At 35.1% G+C, this 13496-nt stretch overlaps 1 pseudogene; it reads left to right on the forward strand.

Annotated features, from left to right (window-relative positions):
* Positions 1-8821: 8821 nt before the first annotated feature.
* On the forward strand, positions 8822-13217 carry LOC139082621 (UDP-glucuronosyltransferase 2B18-like; annotated as a pseudogene).
* Positions 13218-13496: the final 279 nt, after the last annotated feature.

Consider the following 13496-nt stretch of genomic DNA (forward strand, 5'->3'; position numbering starts at 1 on the left):
ACCTGTGGCCGGCCTCCCACGACCTCCACTGGTTCCAGTACCAATCTGTGGATGTGATTGGGTTCTTGCTGGCCTGTGTGGCAGCTGCTATATTTGTCATCACAAAATGTTGTCTGTGTTTTGGCTGGAAGTTTGCTAAAATAGGAAAGAAGGAAAAAACGGAGTAGTTGTATCTGACATCTGAAGCTGCAATGTCTCATAGATAAGACTCTTTCTATCTATTCCAGAAAGAAGAAGGTATGATATAAGGGTTCTTTGCTCTTGAGACAAAACAACCTTTCACAATTTACCTTCTCAGATGAAAATTTGTTTTCAAGGAATTTACTCCCTGTTTAAGAGTTAGAAATATGTCATTCACAGAGAAACAATCGTGGGGAAAAATAAAATAGAAATAAAAGTTTATGAGTATATCCCAAAATTTAATATTCAAATTCAAGACTTATACCAAAAAAAATTATTGAGCTTGATTGTTTCAAACAATGCATATGGACACAAGAACATTAAGCAGTCTATTAACAATATCAATGTTATTGTACAAATACTCAGAATATTTTAACTTAACTTTGATGCAGAACTTTGTAGTTTTCTCTTATGCTAAAAAAAAGTATTCCATAGTTAGAATTGTGTAAAAAGATTCAGCCCTCCATTTCCTTTTGGGAGACCACTAACGCTGCTTGACTTCTACTGTGCATTCAGCCTCAGCATCACTCCTTGCCTAAAGACATGGAAAGATGTTTGCCTTCATCCAATTTAACTCTTTTCCCAGTGAAATGTATGTGGATTTAGTAATATAACTACTAGCTGCTTCCTATTATACCATTGAGCTCTTTATGAAAGATTATGGTTTCAATAGCTTATTCTCTTTATCTGGCAGTCCTTTAAAAGATCACTTGGTTGTTTTCCTCTCATTTTAGCCTTTGATAATGAATGCAAGGTCCCAATTGTAGGTTTGATAATATAAAACCTGTGCTCTAAAGGAATTATTGAATTTTCATGCTCTCCAAATGTGTGTGTACATACATATGTGTACTTATTTCAAAACAAGTCATTGCATCACATACCTACTTATAGATGTGGTGAGCAATTCAGTATGCTTGTTGAAGGCAGTTTGAAATAATGATTCTTATTCTACGTAATCGTACTACATCAGCATGTCTCATTCCTTATTTCTTTTCTCAGAAGCCTGTTGTTTCATCTCTCCCATTAACCTAATGTGGAAACGTTAAATCTTTTGGCTTGAAAAGAAATGAATACAATCACCATTTTCACTTAAACCTAGGCACACTGTGACACATCATAATCAACAAAAATGCAAAGAATACAAAAATTATGTAAATATTGGGAAATACGTAAATAACACCAGAAGCATTCTCTAATCCTACAAATCAGAGATTTACTTTATGATCAAAGTGGTCCAAGTTGAGAAATATTTATCCGTAGTACTTCATCAAGATACCAACATCAAAGTCTCAAAGCAAATATTCCCCAGTCTATGGCATGAATTCATTTTCAAAACAAGTTAAAAATTTCATGCTGAGGGAATTATACAAGAAATTTATCAGAGATTTTCCCATATGATTCTTCTACATAACTGACACATTTAAAAAATAGAAAGTGGCATTATTGGGGCCAGCCTGGTGGCACAAAGATTAAGTTCGCATGTTCTGCTTCAGCGGCCCAGGGTTTGACGGTTTGAATCCTTGGTAGGGACATGGCACCACTGGTTAAGCCGTGCTGTGGTAGGCATCTCACATATAAAGTAAAGGAAGACGGGCACAGATGTTAGCTCAGGGCCAGTCTTCCTCAGCAAAAAGAGGAGGATTGGCGGCAGATGTTAGCTCTGGGCTAATCTCCCTCAAAAAATAAATAAATAAATAAAAATAAAGTGGCATAATAAATAAACAAATAACAAATAAAGTGCCATAGTAAATAATATTGTTCAATCATGCATATGGGTCAAATTTGCTTTTCCTTAAATATATCTTAGAACATACATAACAAGAAAAAGATTGGTATCAATTGGATGATGAGAAATCTTACAAGCAAAAAGACAAACAGTCCAATATGAAAATATGGAAGATTGAACAGGGGATTCACAGAAGTAAAAATGACCTACAACGTATAACAAACAGCAAAAGCACTGACACTTCAGGAAATATAAGTTAAATCAACAAATTATTTTCTCAGAGAAGATTTATCAAGCATAAGGATGTGAGAAAATTATTTTTTAGGAAATATAATGCAGAATAACCTTTTCTAATAAAATTTAAATGTACTGTTCAACTCTGTGATTCTACATCTAGGAAGCTGTCTGCAGAAATACATGCACATCCACCTATTAAGTGCGGGAAGTTCCCTCAGGCACTTAAATAACTATCCATCAATGAACACACTCACCTCCAATGATAGTTATATGGTATAAGGAAATTACAGAGAACAGGTAGATTACAAGCATTATTGTTGAATGCTCTCCACATCACATTGTTAAATAAAAAACTAGTTCCAAGTTTAAAGAAATGAGCATTATGCTTTTGTTTGGAAATAAAATTATGTGTATGTAAATCTGTATATACCTAAAGAAATCATTTGCAAAAATAAGAATTTCCAATGATAATAATTTAAATGTTTACTCTATATTTGTCTTCATTGCTGACTTTTCACAATACTGTTTTCAAGTATTATGATGCTTAAAAAGTTAATTAATTAAATGAATATATTGATTTGAGAAAATTCAAAGATTCTAATACTGTTACCAGTTAATTAGTTCATTCAGAATACTTGAATTGACCAGGAACCTGGTGTACTATTTTATCAAATTGTACACCTATTTAGGACACCTATTTTATGTTTCAAATATTTAGAATAAATATTATACAAAATTTATTAAAAATTTGAATTGTAAAAATCTAACAAAATTCTTAATGATTTTACTGTTTTCATTGTCGATATTTAATGAATCTTATAGTAGCTTACTGACCCTTGCTGGCTTACTTCAAAAGGTTATATTTATGATGATTTAAGATATGACCACAGGAGTAATCAAAGACGGTAGCATAGGAAGATCCTGCACTGACCTCCTCCCATAGACACACTGAGTCTACACCTACGTGTAGAGCAATTCCTGCTGAGGAAGAACTGGGGTCTGACTGAATAGCTGCTGCACAGCACACAGAGGAAAGACATAGAAAAGGATATTAGAGATGGAGACATACATTGAGGGGATCCTCAGTTCTGATGTGGTGACTGGCAGCAGGGAGGGATCTCACAGAACAGTTGTAGGCTTGCCTGCCCTGGCGAACGGCAAAAAAAAAAAAAAAAAAAAAAAAAAAAAACCCAAAAACACTAGTTTAGAGAGAACCTAGACTACATGGGAAGGAAATGCAATTTACCAGCCCCAGAGCATCTGCAAAGCAGGCAGGGAGCTGCTGGAACTCTCTCTGGACTGGGAGATGCCAGCAAGTGCCATTTTTTTTCCATCTCTCTCCACTAGGTAACACAGGAGGGAGTGGGATCCAGATGTTCTAGCCAGCTTGTTAAGGCTGTCCCAGTGAGCCACGGGATCCTGGTCCACACCAGTTTCAGCTTATCCCTAAAGGTAGTCTTAGGAAGGTGAGCGCTGAGCTCACTACCTCAGTGCCCATTCTGGCTCCAGCCCTCCCATAAGGTGAGCTGGGCCAGACAGGATCTGGGAACCACCCATCTCATACCTGCTTTGATTCAACCATTCCTCAGCGGTGGTTCCCACATGATGAACACTGGGAACCACCTGGCCCCTGCCCACTCTGGCTCCAGCCATCCCCAGGTGCAGCCCTGGTCAGGGTACCTCTAAAGATTCCAGGTATCCCCCAAAAGTTGACCAGTATGGCTTCCCCCAGGAAACACTCAGCCACACATAATCATACAACAGCCATTCTGCCAAGGTGGCCCAGGTGCAGTGATCTAAGACTCTCCCAGCCTGTGCCCACTCCAGCTCCAGCTGGCATATGAAGGCAGCCCAGACTTATCACGCTTCAAGAATTCATTGACCTGTGACCCTGCCAGCTCCAGCCTGCCTACCAAATTCATCTGGCACATGCAGTCTATAGAGGGGATACTCCAATTCAGGACCACTCCTTCAGGCCTAGGAGAGGGAGCTGTTTCACCTGATGTATAGAAATAATCATAGAAATGCAAACAAAATGAAGAGACAAAGATTTATATCCCAAAAAAAGAACAAGCTAAATCTCCAGGAAAAATATACCCTAAATAAATGGATATAGTTAATTTACTTGATAAAGAGTTCAAAAGAATGATGACAAAAATGGTCACTAAACTCAGGAGATGAATTGAGGAGCACAGTGAGAACTTCAACACACAGTTAAAAAATACAAGAAAGAACCAATTAGAGCTGAAGAATACAATAACTGAAAGGAAAAATACACTAGAAAAAATCCATAGCAGATTAGATGCACAGAAGAATGAATCAGCAATCTGAAAGATGAAATAGTGGAAATCACCTAAGCAGATAGAAAAAAGAAAGAAGAATTTTAAAAAATAAGAATAGCTTAAGGATCTGTGGCTCAACATAAAGCATAGAACATTTGAATTACATGAGTCCCATAAGGAGAAGAGAGAGAGAAAGAGATAGAAAACTTATTTGAAGAATTAATGGCTGAAAACTTCCCGAACCAGAGGAAGGAAATGGACATACAGGTCCAGGAAGCACAAAGAGTCCCAAATAAGATGACCCCTTGGAGATGCACAGTAAGACATATCATACTTAAAATGGCAAAAACTAAAGAACGGATTTTAAAAGCAACAAGAGACAAACAAGAAGCCACATACAAGGAAACTACCATGGACTACAAGTTGACTTTTCAGCTGAAAATTTTCAGGCTACAAGGATATGGCAGGATTTATTTAAAGTGCTGAGGGAAAACACTTACAAGCAAGAAAATTCTACACAGCCAGGTTATCATTCAGAATTGAAGAAGAGATAAAGATTTTCTCAGAAAAGCAAAGGCTACAGGATACCATCACGACTAAATCAACCTTACAAGAAATGTTAAAGTATCTTCTTTAAGGAAAGGAAGCACTATAAATAAGAAAATATATGAAAAAAAATCTTAGTGGTAAAGGGAAATATTTAGGAAAGGCAATGGATGAGCCAGTTAAAAAGCTTTTATGGGGGGCAACCTGGTGGCATAGTAAGCCACTTAAAAGGCTATTGTGGGGAGCAACCTAGTGGTGGAGTGGTAAAGCTCATACTCTACATTTCCACAGTCCGAGGTTCTCAGGGTCAGATGCTGGGCATTGACTACAGAGAAATTACAACAAAGACCACAGAAATGCAAAAGATTATAACAACTACTAAAAGCTTTCTGCCAACAAATTGGAGACTCTAGAAGAAATGCATAAATTCTTTGAACCATGCAAGCTTTCAAAACTGAATCAAGAAGAAATAAAGAATCTGAATAGACTGATCACTGATAAGGAGGTAGAAAGACTGATCGAAAATCTCCTAAACCACTAAAGCCCAGAAACGGACAGCTTCCCTGGTGAATGCTATCAAAGAAGTGTGAACACCTAGCACTCTAAAATTCTTCCAAAAACGTTAAGAGGATTGGAAACTTCCTCACTCATTCTACAAGGCCAATGTTATCCTGATAGCAAAGCAAGAGAAGGACAACATAACAAAAGAAAACTACAATCCAATATCGCTGATGAACATAGATGCCAAAGTCCTCAACAAAATACTGGTAAATCAAATACAACAATACATTAAAACGATCATATATCATGATCAAGTGTGATTTATTCCAAGGGTGCAAGGATGGTTCAACTTATGGAAATCAATCAACAGGATACACCACATTAAAAAAATGAAGAAAAAATCAAATGATCACCTCAAGAGATGGAGAGAAAGCATTCCACAAGATATGGCATCCATTTAGGATTAAAACTCTGAATAAAATAAGTCTAGAAAAAAAGTCCTTCAACATAATAGAGGCCATATATGACAAACTCATGGCTAATATCATACTAAATGGTGAAAAACTGAAAGCCATCCCTTGAAGAACAGGAACCAGACAAGGATGCTCACTTTCACCTCTCTTATTTAACATAGTACTGGAAGTTCCAGCCAGAGCAATCAGGAAAGACAATACACAAAACAGATCCAAATTTGAAAGGAAGAAGTTAAACTATCATTATTTGCAGATGTCATGATTCTATATAGGAAAGCCTTAAAGAATCCACCAAAAATTAATAGAAATAATAAATGAACAGAATAAAGTTACAGGGTACAAAATCAACATACAAAAATCTATTGTGTTTCTATACACTAACAGCAAAATAGCATAAAGAGAAATTAAGAATATAATCCCATTTACAACTGCAAAAAAAGCGTAAAACCCCTAGAAATAAATTTCACCAGAGAGGTGAAAGTGCTGTACACTGAAAACCATAAGACATTGTTGAAAGCAATGGAAGACAACACAAAGAAATGGAAAAATATTCCATGCTTCTGGATTGACATAGCTAAAATTTTCATACTTCCTAAAGCAATCTACAGATTCAATACAATCCTTATGAAAGCCCCAACGACATTGTTCATAGAAAAAGAACAAAGAATCTTAAAATTTACATGGAACTACAAAAGCTTCAACTAGCCAAAACAATCCTGACAAAAAGGAACAAAGCTGGTGGTATCATATACCCTGATTTCAAAATATACTACAAAGCTACATTTATCAAACAGTATGGTACTGGCACAAAAACAGACATGTAGATCAATAAAATAGAGTCAACAGCCCAGAAATAAACCCACCTGTCTATGGACAGCTAAATTTCCACAGGGCATGGGAGCCAAGAACATAGAGTGGAGAAAGAAAAGTCTCTTCAATAAATGGTGCTGGGAAAACTGGACAGCCACATGCAAAAGAATAAAAGTAGGCCATAATCTTAAACTGTACACAAAAAATAACTCAAAATGGACTAAAGACTTGAATTTAAGACCTGAAATGATACAACTCCTAGAAGAAAACATAAGCAGTATGCTCTTTGACTTGGCTCTTAGCAGTATCTTTTTGAATACAATGTCTCACCAGACAAGGGAAACAAAAGAAAAAATAAACAAATGGGACTACTTCAAACTAAAAACTTCTTCACATCAAAGAAAACCCTCCCCAAATGAAAAGATGACTTAAATGGGAGAAGATATTTGCAAATCACATATCTTCCAAGGGGTTAATATCCAAAATTGTAAAGAAGTCATACAACTCAACAAAAAAATGAACCCAATAAAAAAATGACCAGAGGATTTGAATAGACATTTTTCCAAAGAAGATATACAGATGGCCAGTAGGCACCTGAAACAATGTTCAACATCACTAATAATAGGGAAATACAAATCAAAACTTTAAACTTTAATGAGTTATCATTCTGTGCCCATCAGAATGGCTACAATTAACAAGACAAGAAATAAGCATTGGAGAGGATGTGGAGAAGAGGGAACCCTCATATACTGCTAGTGGGATTATAATCTCATACAGCCCCCATGGAAATCAATATGGAGATTCCTCAAAAAGTTCAGAATAGTACTACCATCTGATCCAGCTATTTCCCTTCTGCGGATTTATCCAAAGAACACAAAACACTAAGTTAAAAAGATACTGGCACTCCTATGTTCAGCGCAGCACTGTTCACAGTAGCCAAAATTTACAAACAACCTAAGGGCCCATCAATGGATGAATGGATAAACAAGATGTGGTATATACACCCAATGGACTACTACTGTGCCATAAAAAAAGATGAAATTTTGCCCTTCGCATCAACATGAATGGACCTTGAGGGGATTATGCCAAGTGAAATAAGACAGATGCTGAAAGTCTGATGCCACATGATTTCACTCATAAGTGCAAGAGAAAAACAATAACAACAACAGCAAACAAACACATAGATACAGAGAGTAGATTGGTGGTTACCAGTGGGGAAAGGAGGAGAGGGCAGAACTAAAGGGTAATATGGTACATCTGTATGGTGATAGGTGGTAATAAGGCTTTGGGTGGTGAAAATGATATAATCTACAAAGAAGTTGAAATACAATATTGTACACATAAAACTCATATAATCTTATGAACCAATGTTACCTCAATTAAAAAAAGAAAGAAATCATATTAATCAATGCTTTCAATGTTTGGAGTGCATCCCTGAAGTATTAGTCGTCAGTTGAATAAAATTTAGCATCACCTTGATATTTGACATTTTTCAATAACATATACTGTTATTTATAAAGTGCCAAGAGGCTCTTATTTTCTACATTTAAAGAATTTTCCAACCTAGCAATAGTGATAATACTCTGAATTCATGCCAAAAATTACCACTTCAAATTTCTCTTGGAAGTAGTGATTAAGGATTAGTAATCTAAAACAAGGTAAATGTATTTATCATGAAGAAATTATGTATTATTATTAATAAATTATTAAATATCACAATTACTTAATTGTCACAGATACCTGATTGTCTACATTTCCCTTTTTGTAAATCAAAAGATGAAATAACTTAAGGATTAAGTTGATATGAGTAAATCCCTTTCCATGTCACATATGAAGAAATAAGCAGTTTAATAGTAAATTTAGAAGATGATAGCTAGTATAATAAACAGTCAAACAAAATAAATGTGCAGATCATTAGTAATTTGCTGCTGTTTTACGCACTAGACTATAATCACTGCCAAAATAATGTATATACACTTGAAACGGTCATTCATAATCTCATGTGTCTAATCCAAATGTGAAACATCATGATTGCATTCACACTTGATTGAATATAAAAAGAGTACATGAAAGGTAAGTATTCCTATTACATCACTGTTTTAACAGTTCTCGTTACTTTGCATCTCTTATCCTCATTAACTCATCTGGTATAATGAACAGGTTTGACCACATGTCTCTTAATTGATTCAGATTCTGACATGCTATATCTTAGAAGTTTGACTCACAGAATAAGGCGTTTTCTTTACTCTAAGTGGTTATATGGAGATTTGATGGCAAGAAACCAGACACCTTAGGGCCAAATACTTGGCTCTATAAGTGGATCCCCTAGAACGACCTTCTTGGTAAGACTCTGGAAAACAAACACTGAAATGAGGGTAATTCCAACCAGATGATAATAGTTGATCAGGAAATAAATTTATTGAACAATTATTGGAAGCCTCAAAATTAAAACTTAGCTCTCTTATATTTAATCACAGTCCTAGGGGAAAGGATATGCATAACTTTTCCTTCTGGTTCCTGCATCACTACCATCAACTTGCTGAGGCCTTGACATACTACTTGTTAGATCAGTGACTCTGCTATTTCATTAAAAGAACATATTCTGACATAACCCTTCCCCCTCTTTTTCTCACATATTCTTTTTTCATCCAGAATGTTCTCTTTCAATTTTGTCCACCTGACAATCTTGTATTCATGTTTCAATTCTCAAGTCAAACACCAATCTTCTACATAGCCTTCACTTACCTCTACAGCAGACTTACATGATTCTTCCTTTGTGCTCTGGAAGACATTTTAATGTAGTTTCACGTGTATAATAAGCTGTTATCTAGAATACAATGCCTCTTCAGTGTCTTATATGGCCCTACTCTCATTTTATTCTAAGACTTAGAGTTAATAGTTTGCTGAAATTCACCTAATCCTAGGTCACCCAAAACCAAAGACTTCATAACTCATGGTGGAACCAGCAGCATCCATGAGGTGATCCACCATGGGATCACTATGGTGGTCCTTCCTTCATTTGGGGATCAACCTGATAATACTGCTCATATGAAAACCAAGAGAGCGGCTGTCAAATTGGACTTCAAGAAAACGTCCAGTACAGATTTGCTCAATTCTTTGAAGACAGTCGTTAATGACCCTTTGTGAGGATAACAATTTTTATTCAATAGATATTATATATACACAGTTTCTTTTGTCAATGGTGAGAGCAAGTTTCATCCCATTCTAAGAAACTAATTTAGAAATTATTAACATGACTTAATCCACCTTACAGCTATTTTTATTTTCATCCAGACATTTATTGCAAAGTCGCATTGTTGCCCAATTGGCATAATGGGTAACTAACTGGTGCAACAAATTTCTACACAAAAAATGGAAAGTTATTCTACACAAAAAATTGTAAGAAAAACACATTTTTTAAAACTATAATAGAACACATACAAGGAAAGAATCATATAGCAGAAGAAATATCATAAAATATATCAATTCAGTACCTAAAATTTCTGAAATTATAAATCTCTTTGTGCTCAAAAATTGATTTCATTATTATCCTTTTTAAACAGATTTTACAATGAAATGCAATTTATATGCCATAAATTGACCTGCTTAAGTACAAAATTGAAATATATGTTGTACGTTTACAGAGCTATAAAACGATTACCATAATATAATCTCAGGTCATTTTCATCACCACAAAAAGAAGTCTGATATGTCTTAGAAAACACTTCCCATTCCATACTGTCCAAGTAACCATTCATCAACTTTCTGTCTCTATAGCTTAGCCCTTCTGGATATTTCTTATACAAGGAATCAAACAGTAAATGGGCATATGTGACTGGCTTCTTTCACATGGGATAATGCTTTTGACTTTCTTCCCTGTTGTACCTTTCTAATGCTGAATAATATTCTACAGTAAGGACATAGGACATTTTATTTACCCATTCATCAGTTCACGTCTATTTTGGTTGTTCCACATTTGGCTACTATGAATATTGCTATATATGCTTTTGTGTGAATATATATATAAAGATGTCAGTACTTATAGTAAATCTAAACAGTAAATCATTTAAGGACAAAGATTGCCAGAATAGACTTAAAAAACTAACTATGTATGCTATTTACAACATATACTTAAACAGAAGAGTACAAGAAAATTGTAGCTGTAAAGGTAGGAAAAGATCTATTTTGACAGTAGCCATAGAAAGAGGTATGTGGCTCTGCTAATACCAGACATGGAAGACGAGAAACACCATTAAAAATAAAGATAAATACTTCACAGTGATAAATAGGTTAATCTTTCACAACAATACAAATTATTAATTTTTAACACCTACTAATAAAGCCTATACATAAAATTGGATGAAAAGAAAAACCAAAATACATAAATCTATTGTCAGAACAGGATATTTTTAAAGGCCTTTTTCTATATTATAAAAACGATAACAAAATAAATAAGTACATGAAAGATTTGAAGATCACTTTTTAAAATGTATCTTCTTATATATATATATATATATATATATATATGTACACAATATTTTTATTTTCCACTTATGCATATAAAATACAATGGGGAAAACACATTTTTACAGTTCATATAGAATAATTAATGGAACTGACCTTAGATGCTGGGAAATAAACCAAGACTCAGTATTTGAAAATATTTGAATCACAAAGAGTATATTATCTGGCCTGACTAGAATAATGCTAGAAACCATCAAAAAATATGCATAACTAAAAACACTCTAAATTTTGAAAATTAAGCAATACATCTCTAAACAATTCAGAGTCAACAAAGAAGTCATAATCATTTACACACCTTCTTCTCAATAATTACAATTTCAGTTATATGCAACAGCAATGGATAAAATGTAAACCAAAAGACAAATACAAGAATATTTATAACAGCACTAGCAGAAATGCCCAAAGAATTGTGAACAATCCAAATGCCCATCAATCATTAAGAAAAAGGTAATCTGTGGTACTGTCATACAATGGATACTATACAACAATGAAATTAACCAAAAACTGCTACAGAAAAGATAAGAACAAACGAGTACTTACTATATGATTTCAATATAGAAACAAGAAAAAATAATCTTAGGTGATAAGAAGTAAGGATAGAAGTTCATTCAGAAGGGAAAGCTGCCTGAAAGGTTAGCAAAATGTGGTTCTTCCTTATAACCTGTGGAAATCTACATCAAGATCTAGGTATCAGGCACATTGGTGTATTCACTTTGTGACAATTTTCCAGCTAATTATGAAATTTTGATCTGTTCTCTTAGGATATGTGCATTTTTATTACATATTTCAAACAACTTAAAGGTATGCTTTACAAAATGTATTTACAAATTCTAGGAATCAAATATGAAGCAAAACATAAGCAATGCTTAGAGGTGCTATCATAGTGTGGCCAGGGAAAGCCTCACTGAGATGTGACACTGGAACCAAGCCTCCGTCAAAAGTTAGAAGCAAGCCTTAGGGTGTCATGGGGAATGGTGCTCTAGGAGAGGAACAGAGGGGACACAAAGTGAAAAGGTGGTGATGTGGGAACACATTTGGCAGCATAAACCTGGAAGGCCACTGTGCCTACAATAGAGTGTGTATGGGACAAAAGTGATAGGAGAAAAGGTTGCTAGGAATATGAACTTGCATGATCCTATAAGGCAAACAACAGACTGGAATTTCTTCTAACTGGCATGAGAAGCCAGGAAGAAATTTTGAATGGAGAGGTGTCATAATCTGATGTGTTCCAAAAAACTCACTCTGGCTACTGAGTGGAAAATAGACAGTAGAGTTATGAAGAGAAGAGTAGAAGCACAGGGACTGGTGAGAAGGCATTTCATCCATGCTGACATAATTCCTCTTTAAAAACTTCAACAGCACCACCCTAAATATGCATTTCTACCATCCAAGTTACAGCATTTGGAATGGCTCCTATCATTTCCTCTTATAAAGAAAAATTAACTTGCCCTAACTTCCATCTGCACATTTTAATATATTTGTCAAAGAGAAAACTCAAATTTGAAAGCCAAACGCCTATGATATCCAAAGAAAAAATACATTACTTCTTCAATTCTGTCATTTATTTTAAATGATATGTATGACACTTTTCAAACTCTTCATGAGAATAATATACTTGGGCAAATTATCAGCCTTTCAATGTGGATATCATTGTCTTTCTTTTTTAGATACAAATCGATTGTTATAAAATTATCAAGAATTTATGATGATCAATCAATGAAACTTCTAGATCAGTCTTCTGGATCAAGTTTTTCATGTACCACAAAGAAACCAAACACCTGCATCCAGCCTCTTTTGACCACACCTGGTTCCAGTACCACTCTGTGGATGTGACTGGGCTCTTGCTGACTTTTGTGGCAAGTGCTATATTTCTCATCAAAAAAATGTCTGCTATTTTATTTGTGGAAGTTTTCTAAAAGAAGAAAGAAGGAGCACTAAATTAGGTGGATTCAAGACCACAGTGTAGGAAGAGTCTCAATTTATGTCCTCCCATAGACACAGCAAAACTACAGCTATATCTGGATCAATTCCTCCTGAAGAGAAACTGAGAGCGAAAGGAACACCTTCTCCACAATGAAGGATGGAAAGGACCAAAACAAGACGGGTAGGAGAGGTGGAAAAGGCTTTCACCAAATACCCCTACCCTGGCAATAAGACACACAATACAGTCATGCACCACATATGGATGTATAGTCAGCAACACACTGCAGGCATGAT

Source organism: Equus przewalskii, chromosome 3 (genome assembly GCF_037783145.1).
Source record: "Equus przewalskii isolate Varuska chromosome 3, EquPr2, whole genome shotgun sequence".
Classification (NCBI taxonomy): Eukaryota; Metazoa; Chordata; class Mammalia; order Perissodactyla; family Equidae; genus Equus; species Equus przewalskii.